The following is a 24,801-nucleotide window of genomic DNA, read 5'->3' on the forward strand; positions in this document are numbered from 1 at the left end:
TTTTACTGCCTGTCGTCTCCTGCAACTTCCAGTGATCCTGCAGCCTTCAGCTTCCTGCATCTCCTGCCCAAGGTCTCCGACTCCTGCCTGCAGCGTCCTGCTTGCAACACCCAGCCTTCCTCCGGTGCAGCTCTGTTCTGCTTTGCAGTCTGAGTCTGCTGCCTTCCTGTTCCAGTCCTGGACAGCATTCCTAGACCGCTCCAGTGTCTAGGCCCCCGGTTCCTGTCCAATTCAAACCAGGTCAAGACTCTAGACCATCCTACGTCTAGTCTCTAGTTCCTGACGTCCAGCCGATTAATCCAGACGAGGACTCTAGACCACCCTAACATCTAGGTTCTCGTTCCTGATTCCTGATCCAGACTACCCGTACGGTCAGCTGACTACTCCAGACCTGATCAACATCTCCAGACCACTCCAACGTCCAGCAGACCAGTTCCTGAAAACAACTCTTGTTCAGACCATATTTATTTTTTGACAAATAAAACGGCGATCTTTCGTCCTTTAAACGAACATTCTGTGTTTGTCGTTCTTCTTTGCATATTCACCGCTTTTCTGCCTGTGTCTACCTTCATAAAGTTGTTGAGTCGATTGTCTCCGGACGAACGGCCCCGTAACAACATTTTGACTTGGTTGGATTTTCTAGAAAAAAAGTCACCTTTTGAATAAAGAAATTAAAATGGGATTCGTTGGATTTTCTAGAAAAAGTCGTTGCTTTAAAATAAAGAATTTAAAATGCGATTTGATTGTTTTCTTTTTTTTTTTTTTCTGACAAAAATCCTCGCTTTTAAAGGAAGAACTGGAAATGCGATTCGATTGTATTAAATAAAAGTCGTCACTTAAGTGCTAGTCGTGTAGCATGTGCTAGCTGTGTAGCCCCACTTCTGCTAGGAGTACATGACAAAGACGAATACTACCTTCCTGCCCTGTTTGAGATCAGGGGGGGGGTGTATAGAAAATTGTAGTGTGCATGATTAGCGCGGGTGTCATTCGCTTAAAAGAAAGTCTTAAACCCGCCGACAAGAGACAAATTATGCAAATTGAGACGCTGTCGAGTTTGACAATATAAAAAGCCAGCATTTTTTTTTTTTAGTTGGGTACGATTCTTTTTTGTCCGCTCGACGTCGGTACGGGGCACTTTGCAATCTGCTGTTAGTTGAAGAAAGCTTGTTTGGAATAACGTCGAAAAGGGAACAAGACATATTTCTGTTACGTGTGCTTCGACGCGCTGAACTTGACGACCTGCAAATAATTATTTTTCTTTAACTCCAACATTCAACGATTAGATGCTACTTACCCGCTATCTTTTAGCCCAGGAAAATGTAATTTATCACTGTATTTATTCCTAAAAGATTTTGCTCATAAAACTGTTAAAACCTAATTTAAAAGTTAAAACCTAATTTAAATTCCGTTGAACACCTAGAAAATTAGCAGAAACAATACCTTTTAATATCATGTAATTCGTATCTGCCAAGAATCCACCTTTCGTATCATAGATATGATTCAAGTATTATCTAATAATGCATTGTCTCTTTTATCTAATCGTTTGCAGTAGGCCACAACACATTTTCTAAAAAAAAAAAAAAAAAGAAAAGGAAAAAGCTGGGTACACTTTGCACATCACACGCCATATAAAACCCATGGTCTAAGCTTTTGTCATCTCATTTTGACCAAAACATTTCCAAATTCCTAGTTTTGACTCTTTTTAGTGTCGTTCCATATCTCAAAATAACTATAAATTCGTCAGCACTGCTCTCAATACATCTAAAAATTTAAAAAAAAAAAAGATTTAAATCTCCCAACCTTCATACTATAGTTGGTCACAACGACTTATGGTGTAACGAATAAATTACTCTAGTATTGAAATTAAAGTTTTCCTTTTAACTGCCGAATACCGTTAAATGTTCATGCAAAAAAAAAGAAGAGGTTTTTCTTCTTCAGCTTGCAACGCTCACACACACACACATGCACACATACACACAAAAAAAAAAACGACACTCCTTTTTCTCTTCCAGTTTCTATGTTCGTAGAAAATCCGTCTTTCTTTCTTCCCACTGACACGCGAATTAACCATACGTTCGAACCACTCCCAGTGGAAGCGAAAAAAGGTATAGTACGGGTGTTGTTGTTGCTGCCCACAGGTGAGAAAATTTTTTTAAAAAATTAAAAAATCCATTTAGCCGTTGAAGCTGTGGTAATATGGACTGGTTACTTAGCGGTATCCGTGACTAAAAGTAGTTCGTCTCCAAGTTTTATTGAAAAGTAGAAATTTATTTAAGAACGTAAACATGGAATTCTATCCCAAGGAAATGAAACGTAACTTCTGTGTTTTTATAAAACGAAACTTCTGTGTTTTTATCATTCATTCTTTCTTTCATTAATTATTGCAATACTTGGTTGCAATTATGTCACTTATCACCGTAAGGAAAGAAAACAAACGAACAAAAAAACAAAATATAGAATAAAATAAAATAACCCACCAAAACAAACAAAAAAGAAAGCACCCCGAAAACAAATGAAGGTTTTTCTTTTCATTTCGATAAATACAAAATAAAGGCAAGACTGGAGTTTAGGTTGAAAAATAACCTCCAACTCTCTATCACATAAAAGAAACCAAACTCCCTGTTATGTTACTATGCCAACAATATATAAGCAATGATATAGGTATTTCAGACGTTGTGTAGTCTTCGTCGTCTTTCCTTATAAAATATGAAAACAACTTTTTAAAAAGAATATGTCTTAATTTCCCTCTCTGTACTGCTCTAACCAAGTATGCCGATCTGTTCCACAAATCCCAAAACCTCAATATATGAAATATCTCCAGGAAAAAAACTCGAATAAACCTAGAACCCCATTTTCCAACGTAGACCCCTACTACCAGGTCTCCTTCTCCAACATCAGGGGTCTACGTTCCAACCTTCCAGAGGTTGAAACACAATTACAGGAGACGAAACCGGACATATTATTTCTAAGCGAAACTGGAATAGGGCCGACCACTTCCCTAGATGAGTTCATAATTAACGGATACTCAAACTTAACAGCTAAATCTGACCCCCAAGATCGCCATGGGCATGGAATATAAAGATGGCTTCCCGTGTGGCAGGGATATCTCTAGAGAAGATCCTAATTTACCCTATATGTGCTTCCGGGTTGCACTTGCTAACACCACTGCATTTATATTTGCCCTCTATCGCCCCCACAACAGCGGAGTTACTATCTTTAAGAGCATATCTGAGAAAATAGACCACATCCTGTCTGCACATCCCTCGGCTAACATCCACATCTGTGGTGACTTCAACGTCCATAACGTGGAATGGCTGACCCATTCAAATAAGACAGACGATGAGGGGAGGTTTTGTCATGATTTTGCCATTGCTTATGACCTCACTCAGATTGTTCGCGAACCCACCTGTGTGCCTGATACACCCGGTCAATATGCAAGCCTCCTAGACCTTTTTCTCTCAACTTGCCCTGAGCTATGTTCATGTTCCGTTCATTCTCCTCTAGGATCCTCCGACCACTCCGTCATATCAGTTAAGATAAAAACGAAATGTAATAAGTCCCCAGATGCACCCTCCACCGTACTGTATACCGATACTCAATGGCTGACTGGGATAGCTTCCGTACATTCATATCTGATTTACCTCTGCACTCATTGTTTTAAAAGGATGTGTCCTCTATAGTATCAGATCTGACCGAATGGTTAATTGTAGGCATAGACCAATTCATACCATCTAAAAAATTCCAACAAAAACCTAACAGCTAGCCATGGTTCTCCCCAGAATGTGCTGCTGCTATCGCGCACAGAAATCACTTTTTCCATAGCTACCAACGTAATAGATGCACTGAAACTAAAGCTGCTTTCAGGACTGCCAGCAACCACTGTAAAAGAGTAATAAAAAATGCAAGAGAGCTATATGCCCAGTCTGTTAAATCCAAGGAAGCTGATCAGCGGCTTGGATCCCACCAGTTTTGGCAAATAACAAATAGGATCCTGAACAGAAGTGTGCGTTCTATCCCAACCATTATCAATGGACCAGAGGTCATCTCGTCAACATCAGACAAGGCCAAACTATTTGCCAAGAACTTTGCAGCTAATTCTACCCTATGTGACGAAGGCCATCAACTCCCCATATTTCCTCCTATAACACAGAACACGCTAGGTAACATACAAATATCCGTGCATGATGCCACCAAGCTAATCAAGAACCTTGATTCCAGTAAAGCAACTGGCCCTGACGGCATCCCAATTATAGTGTTAAAAAAGCTTCAACCATAACTTGCTCCCATACTTACAAAACTGTTTAAGCGCTACCTTAAGAAGTGCTTTCCGACTCCCTGGAAGACCTCATCAGTTTGCCCTGTATTTAAGACTTCAGGTGATAAGTCATCTCCCTCTCAGTACAGACCAATAAGTCTCCTTTATGTTATGAGTAAGTTGCTGGAATCCATATTAATAGAGAAATAGTCAACCACCTCAGCAGAAACAACCTTCTTAGTGACACAAGATCTACCGCAGATGTGCTGACGGTTATATCTCACAGGATTTTTGAATCTCTTGACAAAGGCTTCCTTTCTAGGGCTATTGCTCTTGACATATCAAAGGCCTTCGATAAGGTATGGCATAAGGGTCTACTTCACAAGATTTCCAGCTACGGTATCACTGGAAATGTTTTCTCAATCATTAAATCATTTCTCTCCGATAGGCTCATAAGAGTAGTGGTCGATGGACAAAAATCAGAGGTCTGCAGTATTAATGCTGGAGTCCCTCAGGGGTCAATCCTGGGCCCAATTCTCTTCCTGATTTACATCAATGACCTCCCTAAACACATACTTAAATCATTCGTTGACATCTATGCTGATGACACGACCATCTACGGCAACACATCAAAGGCTGTAAATGACAAAGTTCTCTCTGATTCTCACTCCTCTGATCTCGAGCGCGTGGTTCAGTGGGGGAAGACGTGGCTGGTTACTTTTAATGCATCTAAAACCAAACTCCTATCCTTACATCATCAACGCTCTGATCCCCATCCTGCATCAATTGGGATGGATGGCTCTCGTCTGGAAGAGGCCCCGTGTTTTGACAAGCTTCTGGGTTTGACCATTACCCCTGATCTGAAATGGAACACGTACATCAAGTCTGTTGCCAAGGTCGCTGGTAAAATGGTGGGATCCTTCTACCGCTCCAGAAGATATCTCACTACTGATGCAATTCTCTATCTATATAAAAGCCAAGTACGTCCAAGGATGGAATACTGCTGCCATATCTGGGCAGGAGCTGTTAAAAACAGCCTATCCTGCGTTGACCGAGTATAAAATAGACTTCGTGGCTTAGTGGGGGATGCCGTTTTCTCTACCCTGCAGCCTCTCTCCCACAGAAGAGACGTAGCGAGCCTATCCTTGTTTTATCGTTATTTCCATGGCAGGTGCTCGTCTGAACTCCAATCTCTAGTCCCCCCTCGTCAATCTTTCACGAAAAACACCCATCTAGCTGAATCCACTGTGAAAAATTTCCCCCACTCTTTATCTGTGCCTAAATCAAAACGTGGATTCCATGAACAAAGCATCTTTCTTAGAACTGCACGCCTGTGGAACTCTGTTCCGTCTGCCTGCTTCCCACCTGACTACAACTTGGATGTGTTCAAGTCCAACGTTAACAAATTCCTAATAACCCCCCCCTTAAGTAAACACTTCATCAAATCTCCACACTAACGTAATGTGCTTGCAATAACCCTTATCCCTGAGTGGCTTCCGGGCCTTGATAAGTGGTGACCACTGTGTAAAAAAAAAAAAAAAAAAAAACGTTTTAATTATTTTAAACAATATATACAGAACATTTTAATGTTAAACTATTTTAGTTTAAACAGAACATTTTGTAAGTTGTAAACAATATAAATAGAATGTTTTATAATTTTTAACAGTATAAACCTTTTTTATTTTTTACTTTAAACGATAAAAACATAACTTTTGTATTTTTTATTTTTAAATTTAAGCAATATAAATAGAATATAGGTGCTTATGTATTTTTGGTACTGCGCTAATTTAAAATAGTTTTTTTCAGGTTAAATTCAAGTTTCACGATACCATTGTTTTTTGTACTTATGCACTTAACTGAAATAATAGCTTTATTTAGAAAGCCATTCTTAACATGGAGGGAGGAGGATGTTTTGTAACTAATCTTTACTTTCACTTAATAATTAAAAAAAATAAGATGGTAAAACTCTAATTTAACTTGAAAATACTATTTAAAAATAGCGGTGTTCAATAAGTGCTTAAGCACCTATTATTAAATTGTTAAGTGGAAGCACAGAATATTTACAAAACACCCTCTCCTCTCCATGTTAAGAATGGCTTTCGAAATTATAAAGTTATTATTTCAGCATGGTAACAATAATACATACGTAGCAAACTTTTATAGTTTTTAACGGTAATTTTTTACTTGGTTTTCATCTGAACATTTTCGTTTGAAATGACAACTTTTAAAGGCTTTCGGATATGCTGAAAACGAATATCTCATTTAAATTTTCCGCAAATATGTAGTTTTTCGAATATTAAACAATATAATTTTATATGTTAAAAGTGGTGGCCATAGTTGTGCGGCAAAAATATGCGCGCGCTTGAACAGAACATTTTCTTTGAATAATAAACAATTATTTATTTTAAACAATATATACAGAATTTTTATTATATTATAAACAATATAAATAGAACATTTTAATTTTAGACAACAGCAATAGGTTTTTTTAATATAATTTTGAAATATTGTTCAAAAACCTTATTCAATTTTAATTTTAAACAATGTAAATAGAACTGTTTATAAGTTTAAACTTTTTAATTTTTTATTTAAAAATAAATATTGTTCACAAATACATTTTATTCTCCAGGGAAAGACTTCTCTCTTTTCCCTCCTTCGTCACATGAATTCCATCATATGCGTCCCAAATGTTTCCTTGTTTCCATCTTTTCTCAGGTTTTAAAAAAAATTTTTTTTTTTTCAATGAGACCATAAACCTTCTATTGTTTGCATGTGTATCGAGGGGTCAATCGGGTCAATGAAGTTTTCTTCATGAATAATTTCGTCATGTTCATATTTTCCATGATCGAACTGGTTCAGACGTTTATATGCTAAATTACATCAACTGAAACTTAAAAAATGTTTTCATAGTTTAAAATTATAAAAAAGTTCTACTTATATTGTTTAAATTTTTTAATGTGTTCGAATAATTTAATATTTCTATTTCTATTAATATATTAATATTTTTTATCATTAAAAAGTTATTGATTGTTTAATTATATATAAAAAAATTGTTTACATTGTTTTTATTAGGCACCGCCAAAACTGGGGGGGCAGGTCAGTACTTTTTGACGGACCGTCTTTTTAAAAATCTACCAAAAATCAGGTAATTATCCGATCAATACGAAATTTTCAGCGATTATTAGGAGAAGAATGAGCTTTGTAACAGTGTACTTATTTTTCATAAACGATATTTATATATATATTTTTTTTTTGCTTACAACCCCCCCCCTTGTTTTGAAGTGGGAACAAATATGCTTAAAATAATCATCTGAAACTGAACAAAACATATTGTGTTGTTGTAAGGGACAGAATTATAGATTTAAAAAAAAAAAAAAAAAAAATTGTTTGCATACCTTATTTTGACGTCTGAATATCAGAACTTCGATTGTGTTTAATTATCCCGCTTTTGAGTTTTGAAGTGTGAAATTCGGTGAATATGTTAAGTAAAATAATTAATTTAAGTTAAGCAAAACAAAAAAAATTTTTTTTAAATATTTATACGAAAAAAGCCATTTTAAAATTTTTGATAAATAAATTAACAATTTTTTTTAGCGAGCCGAATAATGCATGACCATTATTAAACAGGGCATGCTTTGAATAATCGATGCAAAAAAAAAAAATTCGATAAATATTGTGCCCTTTGTGTTAAAAATAGCATAATTTTTTTCGATCTTGTTTGAAAACGTTTGCCGCCTTTCGACTACGGTGGACCAAACGCGCTGAAATAATTTTTTTTTATTCTGCTTTAAATTGCCCCCCCCCCATTTTGGGGAGCCTGGCCCCCACACACATACACATTAAAAACCAAACTCATACAAATGGTCACCCATCTGGTACTGGCCAGCCTCAGCTTAATAATACATTGAAATTTTCGTCACTGAAAAATAAGTTTTTTTGGCCTGTTTGGTCTTCCATAGTTTTCGTCTCATCAAAAGAAAACGTAAACAGAGTCGATCTGAATTCTACGTCAACGCGAAATATTTGGTTACCTATATGAATAAGTGGAATTATTTGAAATTCAGGTACTTATATTATAATATTTTTGCATATTCTCTTAGAAAATCATCCTAAATCTTAGTTAGACAATAAATAAATAAATTAATTATTTCAAAACCCCCTTTTTTTTTTAATATTTAAGTACGTTTTTTGTGCAAGACAAAAAATGTCAATTGTTAACTTTTTGGGAAAATTTAACATCTAAAATTGAATTAAAAATAGTAGAAAAAGTTTTACATTATTCTGTTTTCTATATGATAAAATTCAGGGTTTTATCTTTCTAGAAAAAAAAAGTTACTCAGAAATAATGGATTTTAATAAATGTAATTTAGTTTTAAAAAACAACAACAACTTGATTTTGCGGCCATTTTTGGCGGTGCCTAGTTTTTATGGTGACTAAAGGAAATTAGTTCCTTTTATGTGATAGTGGGTTCAAGGTTATTCTTTCACCTAAACTCCAGTCTTGCTTGCCCACATAAAAAAGGAATATGAAAAAGAAAAAAAAAAAAAAAAACTGAACAAACTATGTGAATAGGATAATAGAAGAAACTGAGAAAAACCTGAAAAGGTTAACGTATTTATCGCAAAAAAGAGCATTGAAAAATACAAAAAAAAAAAAAAAAAAGATAAAAACAGGAAAATAAAGAAGCGATCGTTAAAATAACATAAATAACTCCGTGTCAATGTTAAAACTTTCCAAAGAAGAAAAAAACGATCCAATGAACGGGCACGAACCCTCTTATCCGTTGGTCCACAAAAACATAATCGAATTAACTTCATGGTTTATTCTATATTAACCAATTCAAGGACGAGGGGTAGCCGCGTAAGCGTGGTGACTGAAAGGAATGATAGCCGCGCTGGATTATTTATTTTCAGTAAGTATAAATAATGAATCCCCCTCCATCACAAGAAAGAAACGAAAACTCTCCTAGGAAGAGATCCGTCGGATGTTTTCATATTTTTTTTTTTACAAGGTGATCACCACTTATCAAGGTCCGGAAGCCACTCAGGGATAAGGGTTATTGTAAGTACAGTACGTTAGTGTGAATATTTTAGAGTGTCTACTTATGGGGGCGGTTCATCGGGAATTTGTTAACGTTGGACTTGAACACATCCAAGTTGTAGTCAGGAGGGAAGCAGGCAGACGGAACAGTTCTAAGAAAGAAACTTTGTTCATGGAATCTACGTTTTTAGGCATAGATAAAGAGTGGGGAAAGTTTTTGACAGTGGATTCAGCTAGACGGGTGTTTTTTGTAAAAGATTGGCGAGGGGGGACCAGAGATTGGAGTTCAGACGACACCTGCCATGGAAATAACGATAAAACAAAGATAGGCTTGCAACGTCTCTTCTGTGGGAGAGAGGCTGCAGGGAAGAGAAAAGGGTATCCCCCACTAAGCCACGAAGTCTATTTTGTACTCTGTCAAGGCAGGATAGGCTGTTTTTAGCAGCTCCTGCCCAGATATGGCAGCAGTATTCCATCCTTGGACGTACTTGGCTTTTATATAGATAGAGAATTGTATCAGTAGTGAAATATCTTCTGGAGCGGTAGAAGGATCCTACCATTTTTCCAGCGACCTTGACAACAGACTTGATGTACGTGTTCCATTTCAGATTAGGAGTGAAGGTGAAAACCAGAAGCTTGTCAAAACATGAGACGAGAGCCATCCATTTCAATTGATGCCAGATGGGGATCAGAGCGTTGATGATGTAAAGATAGGAGTGTTGTTTTGGATGCATTAAAGGTAACCAGCCATGTCTTCTCCCACTGAACCACTCGTTCGAGATCAGAGGAGAGAGAATCAGAGAGAGCTTTGTCATTTACAGTCTTTGATGTGTTGCTGTGGATGGTCGTGTCATTAGCATCATTAACTTTCAGAAAAAATCGATCCATCCATCTATCTATCTATCTATCTATCTATCTATCTATCTATAAATTCGGTTTTCTTTTGTGTGTATTGATAATCATATTAAAAACCCTCTTTTCTATTTATTTAAGGTATTTATTTGCTTCCCCACCAAAGCAAATTAGGCACAAGGCCGTTTTTAATGTGGGGTAAAAACCAGCTCCCCTAAAAGTAGGCAAAAAGGGGGCACTCTGGTTAGCAAAAATAATAATTGTCCCAGTATAGAGGATTTCCCCTCCATTGACTTGTACAAATTAAGTGCAGCATCTACAGAACAGATACTACACTTTGAGATATTAAATTTTTTATTCCCAGGGAAAAAATACAATTGAAAAAAATGAACAAAAAAACTTAAACACAAGGCCAACTCAAAAAGAAGCGGGGATGGTGAGGTTGGTTGATCCATCTTGTCTCTGTTGTAAATTTTAAATGATTTTTCTCTCGGCCAACCTCTTTTATCAGGGTTACCCCTTATAATTTGTATTTATGTGTGGTTGGAGGAGGTGTGCCTACTTAAGCCCAATTTTAAAACATTTTTTATTTATATAAAAAAATACAAAAAAAGATAACAATCTTAATAAAATTTCATTTGTGTCGAGGGACTTGGGAAAAAAAAAAAAAAAAAAAACTCGGGTAGGAAGGCCCTCCCAACCCTATCTGAAATGCTAGACCATTCGTTTCACTCTACTTTGTAAAGGGACCAGGGTTTTGCGAGCAGCCTCTAAATGAAGGGGAGAGGGGTTGTGTCCTAAATAGGGGAGAAAAGAAAAAATTGGCAGTGAGGGCGGGGGGGGGTGTTAGTGTTTGATTTAATTTCCTCCAAGCTGGGTTGAATTTCGAGATTAAGGGCGGGCAAAAGAAAAATTGTTGTTTTTGGAGGTTGGGGATCTTGGAGGCTTTCTAATAGGGGAAACGATTTATTCCAAATCACCATTCTCGCCATGGCCAGGATTGCGATGTAGACCATTTGTCTCTCCCAGTCCCATGGCAGCCTCACGTTGTCAACTACGTTTGATACAGTAATCAAGCTAGGATGCTCGGGGTCGATGCGAGCCATCACCTCGCCAACATACGACTAGTACTGGCGGAGTTTGCGGCAATCAAAAAATGCGTGATCAGTTGTTTCTGCGGTCGTCATCCCGCAATGAGGACAGGCAGGCGACTCCAAAAAACTAGAACTGCATTGTATATTGTTGAGGGGAGGCACATTTCGGGCCAAGCGCCAGGTCAGAGAGAACTCTGAATTGTTCAGATGACTCGAACCTGGCGCCCAGCTCCACGCGGAGTGGATCTCACTCTGCTACCAACCCAAACGCTAACATAGCGAATCGTCGGCGGCCCTCCTCACTAGATCCCTGCGGAGTTCCTTACGGGTGGCAGTCACAAGGTCGCTGGACCCTGGTAGTCGTTTTAGCACAGCTCAGCACTCTTTCAGGAAGGCTGAATCTCCCCGTAGCCTGCGACAACTCTCGATAGTGGGGTCGGGAAATGCGGCAGTGATCGCAGGGTGCCACAGTTGATCGTCTTGAAGGTAGTGGCTAAGGAAGGCTAACCTCTCGGCGTCTTGATGACACCTCAAGTCCGGCATTCCCAAACCTCCCTCACACGGACGTTGAATAAAGACCTGTCTGCTTACCCAGTGTCTTCCTCTGTTCCAAAGGAGTGAGGACAAGAGTTCGACAAGAGCTGTTAGGTGTTGTGCAGGCAGAAGAAGTATGGCCAGTTGGTAAAGGATAAGAGGGAAGACGTATGTGGCGCACGCCTCAGCTCTACCCTTTAAGGAAAATTTCCTAGGAAACCACGCGTCGACCGCAGCTGCCACCTTTGACCATACCTCCGACTAATTCTTATTAAGCTGGAGACCCAGTCCAAACCACACGCCGAGGATCCAAACCGGGCCATCCGTCCAGCTGAAGGGCGCTGGGAGGTTTGTGTTGACACTCCAGGCGCCCAACCGCAGTCCTACCGACTTGCTGCAGTTTATCTTGGCTCCCGTGATTCTTTCGTACTGTGCAAGCACCTCCGACACGATCTCAATGTCCCTGAAGCCCGACACAAAGACCGTGACATTATCAGCGGACGTGGATACTTTGGCAGCTGAGCTGCCAGGCAGAGCCATTCCCACATCTCTTGCGGAGCAGAGGCTCTGAGGCCAGGACGTAAAGCAGGGGCGACAGCGGACAACCCTGACGAACCGACCGAGAGATAACAAAGGGTTTCGAGCACTTTCCGTTGACTTGCTCGACAGCAGTGGGCTGTCGATACATCATGGAGATCCACTTGCAGAAGTCCGGTTTAAAACCGGCAGCCTTTAAGACAGATGCTAGGAAACGATGGTCGACCCTATCGAATGCTTTGGACTGATCTAAGTTGATCAGCGCGGCTTCCGTGTCGTCATCTATTCCCCCTTCTAGGATCGTGTGGATCAGGTGGAAGTTGTTCTGAATCGATCTCCCCTTCACAATGTAGTTCTGTTCCAGTTCAACCAACTCTTCGATAACAACCTGCAGCCGATTCGACAGGACCTTAGCCAAAATCTTCAACTCTGTGTTAAGCAGAGTTATGGGCCTGTAGTCATCTAACTATTCCCCACCATGCCCATCACCTTTCCTCAGCAATGTGATCACTCCCTTGGTGAATTGCCCCGGGATGGATCCCTAAGCAAACCAATGGTTGAAAACATCCGTCAGAAGAGGCAGAAACATGGGCAACAGCCTCAAATACAGTTCGTATGGCAGACCATCGAGTCCCGGCGATCTGTCACAGCTGACCTGCTTCAGCACAGTAAAGACCTCCTGCTCCATCACCCGGCCCTCGCAACCAGCTGCTCTAGCCGCATCAAGATGGGGAGAGTCGGCCAAATAGTCACTAAACTCAAGGACCGGAAGATCGGGCTGCTGCGTAAAACGCTCCTCAAAATGTTCTCAAAACCCCTCGCAGATCTCCAGAATCGATTCAAGGGTGCGTCCATCCGGATGCCTAACTTTTTCAATGTACTTGTCCGAGCCACGCCTAGAAATCTCACGGCGTGCAACAGTGTCAGAGTTGACTGCTTCGTTGCCTATCTTTCTAAACCTAGCTCTGACTACTTGACCTTCGTAGCACTTGCTAGTCTCACACAGAAGATCCTGCCTAGCTAGTTCCTGACTAACCCTATAACCCTCCCCTGTAGCTAGTTTCTGCTCTAGCTGCTTCTTCTTCTTGGCCTTATCTAGTGCGAGGTGCTGGGCATACCTGATGGAGAAGGTTCTAATTTTGGCTTTTAGACCAACCCACTACTTACTCCTGGTAACCACCCCCACTAATGCTTTTTGAATTAATTCTATTAGCTTTTCTTGGAAGTCTTGTATCTCCAGAAAGGAAGTGTTTAACTTCCAGTGAGCCACTAACTTAGGCCTATTTCCTAGCTTCAGCCAGGCCATAATTAGTTTATGATCCGTCTGGCCTAGCCAAGTGAACGTGGGACAAGATAAGAAGTCTACTTCGCCTCTCCTAACTAACATCCTGTACAAGTAAATGTTTGGATAGGAGGAAACACTATCGGTCCACGTCTTGCACCTCCGATCATCTAGCATCGCCTCTTACCTTATCTATCTCAGGGTCTAAGATGGCGTTCCATTCTCCCATTAGCACTACCCGCTTCCGACAATCTACAAACACATCAAGCTGCCTGAAGAATGAGACCCTCTCAAAAGCGGTGCTGGGTGCATGAACCGCGATCACCTGAAACACAGAATCTTTTATGGCAACATCGGCCACAACCAGCCTGCCTACCGCATCTCTATGAACAACGTTGACCGTCGCTGACAGGGTATGTTTAACCAGCACGGAAACTCCCTTCCCCCGCGGGCTGCCATATGCTGAGAAAACCTCAAAATCTCGGGCCAGCACCTGACAGTCCACAGAGGAAACGAAATGTGTCTCCTGAATCGCAGCCACATCTACTCCCAGGAACAAGAGATCGTGCCGGAGGCGAGCCGCCCGGCCCGATGATCTCAAGCCCCTCGCATTCAAACTAGCCAAATTCAAAGCCATAGTACCTACCTTAGGGTGTGTCACACTCAGCTCCGAAGTCAGCTGCGTAGAGGACGCCAACGTTATGTGCCATGCTCAAGGTGGTCAGGTTTTTCATATCCTGACCTTCTCTTGCAATGCCGCCGACGTCCAAAGGATAAATTAATTTTATGGCCCTGTAGAGTGACGAATGGACCAACACTGGGACCCTTCCCTTGCATTGTTTTGACAGTTCGTCAAGAGAAGGGTCATTTTTTTTCACCAGTTTGATTCCCGGAAACGCCCCTTCAGCACACTTTGATCCCGGCCCGAAGGCCAAGAACAACAGAAAAAAGGCAAACCTCTTTTCTATTTATTTAAAAAGAAAATACAATTTTCTTATGTTTGGCTCGTGGAATTGCATTCACTAGCAAAAGATAATTTGCATATTCTTTTAAACATTCATTTTAATTAATTCCCTATTAGTTTTTTCGGTTTTCTTATGGGATGATCATCTTTAGTTAACTATTACATGTAATTATATTCATGCAGATATTCTACAAGATTTATCCTTGTATAATATTTGTGTAAAATGTTTACAGGAAACAGAAAATTGTTTCCATATATATTTATGTATACGTATATATTTTTGTTTAATCTATAAAAGTGAACGTGTCTGTTTGTCTGTCTGTGTACATTTTTCAACACAATAACTCTGTCAATTTTTAGTTTACAGACTCGAAATTTGATATACCGGGTACTGAGTTTTGGGAAAATCTTTGTAATCCGTTCCGGTCAGAAATTTGGCTATTAAGAGGTAAAAGTTCAACGATTTTCCCTTTCAAAACTCTACCGAACTCCTCCGACAATTTTGGGTCTGAGCACTTAAAATTTTAGATATAGGTTCTTTGGACATGGATCTCGCTTAATAACTTGATAGGGGTCAAGCTAAAAAAAATTGGCCGTTTTTTATTTTTTTGCTCAACACACACCTTCAAATACCCGGGCAACGCCGGGCAGCCATGCTAGTATATCTATAAAAGTGAACGTGTCTGTGTATCTGTGCAATGCCGGGCACCCATTCTAGTGTATGTATAAAAGACACTGCCTGCGTGTTTTCAGTGTGTACGGGTATATAGGTGTTTTGAATAAATAACAAATTAGTTTTATCAAAACTACTTGTCTATTTGATAGTTGCGCGTCTGGAGTTTCAGAGGGGAGAAGAGGAGTATGGTGGTGACAGGCTGGTTCATAGTGCGTCTCATTCACGTCTTTCTGCTCGTTTGTATCTCGACTCCGTCTGTTTATATTAACTGCATACGTCTGATTCGATTGTCCCCTTGTTTAGCGTTGACGTTTGGTCTTGCGTCAAAGGTCAGAATCTGGGTCATTTTTGTTACTCTTGCTCTTCTGTTTTGGGTCAACCAGCATCGTTCAGAACTTTTGCTACTTTAATTCTCATCCTTGTTTATTCTGGCATTGCCCAGTCTCATTATTTAACATCCCTCTCATCATTTTACAAAAATGTTCGTACATTTTCTACTTCCCATCTCTCCTCCACCACAGCTTCTGCTAAAGTTCAATTCTATAATTTTATAACTTTATTCACTATTTCAACATATATGTAAAATGTGAAGCTCCTACTATATATCGAACATGTCATTCATTGTCTGATCAAAAAAAGTAAAATATTTCTTTTTCTTAAACTTTAGAATGTGAGGGGGTTACTTGACGAGCGGACTAGTTGTATCATTTTAGCGAGACCTGACTGCCTTGCAAAGCATACTTTCCACCCATACCCAGCATTTTCCTTCCTTCTGTTTTTGTTGACTTTCCTGGCCTCAGTGCTATTTTTATTTACATCTGTGCCGACCCTGCTTTTATCTATAAAATATGAAGGTGTTCCAATTAGGTGACTATCCCCACCTATGCCAATAACATCTGACGTTATTCTACGTGTCATGATACAGCGCCCTATCAACGGAATGTTAGCCTCATCGTCTGAATTCTCATGTTAATGTCGACACTCCTGCATTAGAAAATCAGCATGTTCTGTTACTGAGTCGCTGCCTGAATCACTAGATTCCCTCGGAGTATTGGTTACCGGCCTCTCTGTAATGTAAATTTCCCATTCCTCAATAGACGCTACTTGGAGGTGCTCAACATTCACCTTTACAACAGAACCTGTTAACGTGTCTCTAATTGTGTAAGAGACAGATCTACTCTTTTCAGTTACTACATAGTACGGCCGCCAGTGCACATCTAGTTTCCTTCTCTTTTATTTAATTTTATAATAAACTAAATCACCAATCTTAAACTTTTTGTTTTGCTAAGTGCATAGTCTATCATCCTTTTCCTGGCGTTTTTCATTGTTGGTAATTAAAGAGAAGGTTCGATGCATTTCCTGTGGGGCGATTTCTTGATATTCATCACCTAGTATACGCGACGAGATCTCAGTATGTATCTAATGCTTTCATGCTAACAGTGAGACAATAGACATGATCTTCAGTGTCTAACAGCTTCAAGAAAAATACATGGAACAAAACTTTTCACTGTACCACTGCTTTATTGACCTGTCAAAAGCGTTTGATACTGTGAAACAAGAATTGTGTGCCAGTGTATGTCGGGCTTACCTGCCGTGAAAAGCGAACCCAGGACCTTTTGATTGTAAATCAAAAGTCTACCAATGAGCTATAGCTCATTGGTAGACTTTTGATTTACAATCTAGCTATAGCTATAGCTCATTAGTAGACTTTTGATTTACAATCAAAAGGCGCTGGGTTCGCTTTTCACGGCAGGTAAGCCCGACATATACCCACAGTGATGATTGAGTTTCGTTCAACGGCTATAAAAAAAAAAGGCTGGAGCAGTTGAAAAAGATTTCTCTGTTAACGTGTCGCATGTTACTGCATTCATGATCGTGGAGTGTCGATTCGAGGGTATTGTTTGGGATCGTGCAGTCTTTAATCGACTGTGTTGTTCGGGATCATGACGTGTCGATTGACGGTGTTGTTCGAGATCATTGTGTACCAATTCAACAGTATTGTTCGGGGTTAATTTGATAATGGTGTCTGGGATTGTGACATGTCGATTCCATAGTGTTGTTCAGGATCGTGTTGTGTCAATTTGACGGTGTCGTTTGGGATCATGGCACATTGAGTCGGTGGTATCGTTCAGGATTGTGTCATGCTGAATTGTCGAAGGTGTCTGGGATTGCCTGAATGAATTTGTTCAGGTCTTTGATCCAAAGCTCGTACCAGCATTTGATGGCAGTGAATCTGGATTCAGTAATGGAACGTCTAAAGAAAACTCAACTGATATGTCAGCTGATGAGGTGAAGCACATTGGGTGTGTCATTCCGATGTGCTTGTCAGGTGGCACATATGCCTTATATCAGCAATTAAGTAAAGAAAAGCAGGCGGATTTTGATTGTATTAAGAAAACACTGTACATAGAAATTGTTTGGATCCCTTCCTGCATGGAAGTAGTTTGCAGCATGCCGCCTCCAACCAGGTAAAATGATCAACTATTTTTGGCAGAACTATGCAGGCTTGCAGTCCTGTTTAGCGGCGTATCTGATCAATACCTGCAATGTGCATTCATTGCTGGATTGCCTGAATATGCAGAAGATTTGTTATGAGCATCCTTCCAGATGGATAACCTAGATCTGTCAAATGTGCTGGCATGTGCTTGTACATTTTAAAGAACTGCACAGGAGTTCCAGAGCAAGCTGCATTAGCTTCATGGTCAACACAAATCACACATAAGGAGACGGATACCTCACGGCAGTGTTACACTTGGAATGAACCCAACCAATAGTGTCGTTCGGGATTGTGGTGTGTCAATTCAACGAATATCTGAAATGTTATTCAATCTTAGCAGACTGTTGGCGCCCACAAAAGTTGGCCATGGATCTCCTTTCTGTTGATGATTGTGACATTATAGTAACAAACTCCATCGATAAGCTGCACTATTTCATGAATCTTTTTGTACAAGCTTGGTTTGGAGATCAACCACAAAAAGATCGTTATAATGCAACCCCTGGATGTTGTCATATAGATACGGTTGCATGCATTGGTGGAAAAAACGGTAGGTGTTATGAACTTTTTGCGTATCTTGGCAGTGTAACAAAATGCGGATGTGCATATAGCAGCTGTATGCAAATGATTGAGGTGTGTGCAATATGACGTCAGAGCAAGGAAGAAGGAAAAAGATTACAAAGTGTTATTATAGAAAATACCTGTAAAATAAATGCCTGATGTTTCAAATGGGGAAAAATGAGTCGAGTCATTATTTTTCTTGATTTCCTTGCGATTCTATGCATACAATGTGTGGGTCCCGAGTGTGGACATATAAAGGCTATGTTACAGCAGCACGATTTCAGAAGTTTGTAACTTTCACAATGTGATCTCATCACGCATTGAAAGAGCTTCTGGCGCATTTTCTCACCCTTAGAAACGTGTATCATGTTAACAATAGAACTTTTTTTTTTAATATCAATTTAAAAAGAACTGGTTACTTTTTCTCCAACACGACTGCCTGTGTCTGTTTTGCATGTTAAACATAAATCCTTATAATTCTGCATCCTACCCACACTCCTGTATATCCTAATGTATATTAGTACGGTATTCTTGTAGGTTAGACAATCTTTTTTGTTCCAACTGGACAAAAACAAATTGCCTTTCACTCCAAGCGGCTATAGGACTATGGGAGACGGTGTTTATCTTCCGGTCCTTAACCTTAGAAGGCACAAATTTAAAAATCGAGACTAAACATCTATAGTTAACTATATTAGTAGACAGGTATTATCTATTATATATACCTATACTCTATAGATTATTTATAAGATGGATACTTATTAGCCATAACTTGAACTTATACCTAAAGTTATATTAAATAGAAACTCTATATTTTTTCCTTAGATGGGCAAAAGTACTGAGATTGTCTTTATGTGAAAACTAAAATCTGAAGTTCGAAGCTCATTTCGAATTGTACCCTAACTCCTTATACTATACTTTTTTACAATGTATTTATTAGTCCACAAACCATATTTAATCCTCGTTTAACTTTAGTAGATATTAACCTTAAATCTAACCCCCTTACTCATACACACCCCTAAGCCTTTCTACTCACAACGTGGAATAACCACATATTCCAATCTTAATCTTATTTTGAGGAGTGTAATTTCATAGCAGATACTAGCTACCTTTGATACTTACTTGATTAATCCTAACTACTCATGCAGGAACATAGAAATACCTGGCTTTGAAACCAGGTGCCAGGATAATCCTCTTGGTGCTAATAAATCAATAGATCTCATCAGGTTATCCATCTAGGAGAAGGAAAACTGATGTTAAACCTGTGCCACTGACCTCGTATGTCTTGGCTGGTGCCAATGGGGAGGGAGATCTGTTCAGTCCTGATCAACAACTTTCCTCGAGCTGGTGACTTGATCAAATCACCAGTTTGCAAATTTAAATTGCTTAAGGAGTAGGTAGGCTCTGCCTATCGTCCGGCTCTCACATTCCTTCTTTGCTTATTAGCCAGAAGTAGAAGTGTGATCACAGAAATTCATTAGTGATGCTTAGTGTTTGATCTTGTTTCCTGACTAGGGCAGTGTACGCCGTCCCCTAACACATGCCTCATTCCCTTCCCCTAAAACTGGGCATCTTGGGGGTGCCTGTTTACCATGTATGCTAACATGATTGAATTGGGCCATTCTTGTCTGTCACGTTTTAGAGTACTGGTTTGACAGTTTTTCTGCCATGTCGCACTTGGAAAGGAACCTTGCACTCATCTTCGGTGGGCATTGGTGAGGATGGTCTACTTATGTTACATGATGGTGGCAATGCACATCCTAGCATCCCTTACCCTAAACTTAAACTATAAAAATGACAGCTCAATCCAAAATAACGACCAAACCAGACGCACACTTGAGCAATGCTTCACCTCCTTTGAGGCTTGAATTTACAAATATCCGTGGACTTGGAACTAACTTAGACAAGGTGGAATCCTTTCTCCTAGCAAACTCCCCGGATGTCTTAGTGCGAAGTAAAACTAATTTGCACTCCTCCATCCTCTCTAACCATTTTAACATGTCTGGTTATCTTCCACTTTATTGTAAGAACTCTATCAGACACATACAAGGACTTGGAGTCTATATTCGTAACACCCTTCCCCCATAACTAGAGAATCCAAACTAGAATCGGATGACCAGGCTATCATGTGCTTTGGACTAATTTTACAACATAGAATTAGCTACTTATATTTTCTTTATTGTTTTTCCTCTACCCATAACTGTACTCTAATCAATCACGTCTCTGACAGCATAGATGTAGCATATATCTCTAGACACTAACACATAAGTAAATGCATTTGGTGACTTTAATGTCTACTACAGTAATTGGCTTGGCTTCTCTAACTATACTGACATAGCTGGTAGCATAATTTTACTTTATCCAATGTCTTGACACAGACAATAACGTTCCTTACCCATCTCCCAGATCTTCAGGACCAGCAAGTCTCACTTCTGAACCTATTTCTGACCACAGTTCCTGAGGATTGTGTTACAAATACCCATTGCCTTCTCGGGAATGCTGATCATACTTAAGTAAGACACTCTATCAAAACCCCTAATACTAATGATTGCCACAATACTATCTCATTAATTACTGTACACACAATAACCCTTATCTCTGAGTGGTCTTCGGGCCTTGATAAGTGGTGACCCCCATCTAAAAAAAAATACATATATATATATATACATAGATATACATAGATATATATACATATACATATATATATACATATATATACATATATACATACATATATATACATACATATATATATACATATATATATATACACATATATATATATATATATATATATATATATATATATATATATATATGTGGAAATATATTTCCTTATAATATATACCAATCCTTATTTAAGAAGCGCAATGTAATTACAAAGTAATATAGTGCATGATTGGCAATTCTGGACAGTATCTATTTCGTAGCCCAAAATCAATCATTTAGTTATTATATCAATTAGTGAATCTATTTTGCCCTTAACGCATAGCAACAATCAATCCATCAAAAGGAAAAAAACTGCGTTTTGACATGATTAAGATTCGAAAATTGTAAGAGAAGCCGTCAATACTTCATAATATATTTACATTACGCCATACGCCATTTTGAATTTCATATGTACCCCCCACATATATATATATATATATATATATATATATATATATATATATATATATATTACGTATATGTCCGTGTAGATAAAGTACTATTTAAACATACGTGTATATAAAGTTAAGCATATATGTGTTTATACGTATTTGTGTTTGTGAGGTATTTGCGTCGCTGAGTGTTCTATATATGTGTATACTGTTTGTATCGTGATGTGTTTGAATGTGTATACGTGGCACTACAAAATTCTGTGTGTTCTTATCATAAACGGACCACATGCATGTATGTACGTTGTGTAACGGACTGTTGACTTTTTATCCTAAATGTCTATTTTACGGCCCGTGATTCGTCTCATCGTTTTAGAGCATGTCAGAACATATAACACATGATGGCATACCTGTTTCTGCTGTTATTTCTTCTGGGAGTTTCATCAACCATCTTGGGGAGCCGGACCTGCTTTAAGAGAGACATTTCACAAGACAGACCAAGACGATGTGTGTTTTTATATATTTTATTCACTCCCAGGTATTCGTCATAGCAGAACTTGAGTGAACGACGAGCTTTGGCTTGGATTTTCTCTGTCTCCATTTTAAGACTGGCGCTATGAGGTGACTTGTTTAACCCATTCTGGCTAATTTGGCGTCTCAAAAACCAACTCAACAATGCTTGTGCTGACTGGAACATGTGATATGCAACACGTCACTTCCAGTTCCCTGTTCAGATACTTTCCGGATCAAACTTGACCGGTAACCGAGTTTGAAAAGGTTTGACATGTTTAGCAACTTGTCACAATATGGCGATTCCAATCTCCGCTGTCCACTTATCACTAGATAGATAGATAGATGGATAGATAAATACAGATAAGATACATAGATAGATAGACAGATAAAAGATAATTTACTACTTCTGCTCGGCCACTCCTAGCACACACACACACACACACACACACACACACACACACACACACACACACACACACACACACATATTGCTACCATTGTTGTTCTTGTAAGTAAAACTATTCAGCAATACGAAAGATTAATTGACTTACAAAATAATGTTCCAACGAAGAACAATTTTTAAAATATAGTTTTAATGGTTTAAATAAAAACTTCAAAGAATATATATATATATATATATATATATATATATATATATATATATATATATATATATGTATATATATATATATCTATAATATACACACATATACACATATATATATATACATTTATATAAATGTACATATATTATATATATATATATATATACATATATGATGAAAATAATGGAAATAGTATTCCGACAAAATAGAGAAAATAAAAAGGAACAAACCGTATTATGTGTTCATCAACGTTTCGTCTTTATTTCATCCAGAGGAAGTCTCGAAATAAAGACGAAACGTTGATGAACACATAATACGGTTTGTTTCTATATACATATATATACATTTTATATATATACACATATATATGCATATATATACATATACATATATACATATATATATATATATATATATACACACATATATATATATATACATTTATATATATACGCATATATGTATGGCACAATCACGTTGACACACCGCTTCCTGCTGGATCATCGAAGTTAAGCAACGTTGAACCTGGCCAGTACTAAATGGGTGACCATTTGGGACTTGCAGGTGCTGTATGTACTCTCTGCTTATCTCGGCATTGTTTCTAGTCGTCGTGAACTTGTCCTTGCCACTGGACTCAAACAGTGTCGATTCAGGAGAGGTGTGATGTGGAATTGCGCAATCTCTGCCACACAATTGCATGCGCAACTGCCCTTACAGGGAGTATCCTTTGTCTTTTGAGACTGAACGGAAACATCGTCGTTGTATTTATATACATTTATATATACACATATATATACATTTTATATATACGCATATATATATATGTACATATATATATACGCATATATATATATATACACAGACATATATATATATATATATATATATATATATATATATATATATATATATATATATATATACTGGACTACCCGTCACCCGTTGGGTCAGAATGTTATATTAGCTATAGAATACATGTATGAGCGTGACACTTGTGACGTAAAGAAAATAGTTTTTTTTGGCATAACAGAAACATTTCTATGAAAGTATCTTAAAATAAACAAAGAATATAGATAGATTTCTATGAGTCGTTCTGTTTATTATAATTGATTATTTTTTAAAAAAATTTACGGTTACTGAATTATAAGTGGTTGGCCATGCTTATAGGTAAATGTGCATTGAACAGATACCATAATACTTATAGTTAAATTCAAAATGTTGATATATCTGCTTTTTTACATAGTTCATTTCTGAATTACGTTTAAGTTATTTTAAACCTCACTCTTCCCATGTTAAATAATAATTTCGAAATAATGACGTTAATATTTAAGTGCGCAGGTCATGCGCGCATACGCAACCGGATGTCATAAACCGGAAAGTGGGTTACATACTTCATTACAAGATCATTTGAGTTTTATAATTATATATATATATATATATATATATATATATATATATATATAGAGAGAGAGAGAGAGAGAGAGAGAGTGAGAGAGAGAGAGAGAAAATAAAGAAATAAAAAGACGAAATAGATAAATATGTGCATATATTAATTTATTTCCGAACACGTGACAAACAAATTTACAAAAAAGAACTTGAAATCAGCATTCTTACTTTTCAATTACCTAAAAAGAAATGAAAAAGAAAATATACATTTAAATGAAATATTTTACAGAAAAAAAATTGCAAAACCAAATAATTAATCGTTTCGTATTTCGCTATTGATTTCTTTTATCATTATTAATTGATCTACGAATATAACTTTATCCTAGACAATGCTAAACGTGTTGTCTAGTAACACCATCAGAATTCGTTGATTGTAATTTTTATCTTTATTGCTTTTGCTTGTCTTGCACAACTTTGCGTTTAGATTCACTTTATAATCTGCTACCAATTATTAATGAATTCAAACTGAAGATGATCTTGCTTGATATCCGAATACATATGAAACCATGCAACAATGATCAAACGATCGACATATTAAATATCTTAACATGAAGATTGGCATTCTGAAGTGTTCATTTCTTAAGAAGGAATCTTAAATCGGAAATGTTTGAGGAATCATATGCAATCAGTTTACATATTTTTGCATTGAATAACCCTCAAATGGATTGATATGCTATAAAACAGACGAGCCATTTGGTCAAATGTCACTATATCGAAGCTTGGTCAAAGACTAAGAATATATATATATATATATATATATATATATATATATATATATATATATATATATATATATATATATATATGATTACTTCATTTAATCACATAAATTAATATACGAAGATATAATTT

General features: G+C 37.9%; 2 protein-coding genes across 2 annotated transcripts in view; one reads left to right on the forward strand and one right to left on the reverse strand.

The window, feature by feature from the left end:
• Positions 1–24,801, forward strand: part of LOC145301289 (uncharacterized) — a 539,758-nt gene that overhangs the window by 204,002 nt on the left and 310,955 nt on the right. The window lies entirely within an intron of this gene.
• The window catches only part of LOC145301273 (uncharacterized), a 28,766-nt gene continuing 28,005 nt past the window's right edge, over positions 24,041–24,801 (reverse strand). Inside the window, exon 28 of the mRNA XM_080144562.1 lies at positions 24,041–24,128. The gene's annotated coding sequence lies outside the window, so the exon portion shown is untranslated. The remainder of the gene's footprint in view (positions 24,129–24,801) is intronic.

The sequence above is a fragment of the Euprymna scolopes genome, chromosome 2 (genome assembly GCF_053919585.1).
Source record: "Euprymna scolopes isolate OS-2025 chromosome 2, ASM5391958v1, whole genome shotgun sequence".
Taxonomy (NCBI): Eukaryota; Metazoa; Mollusca; class Cephalopoda; order Sepiida; family Sepiolidae; genus Euprymna; species Euprymna scolopes.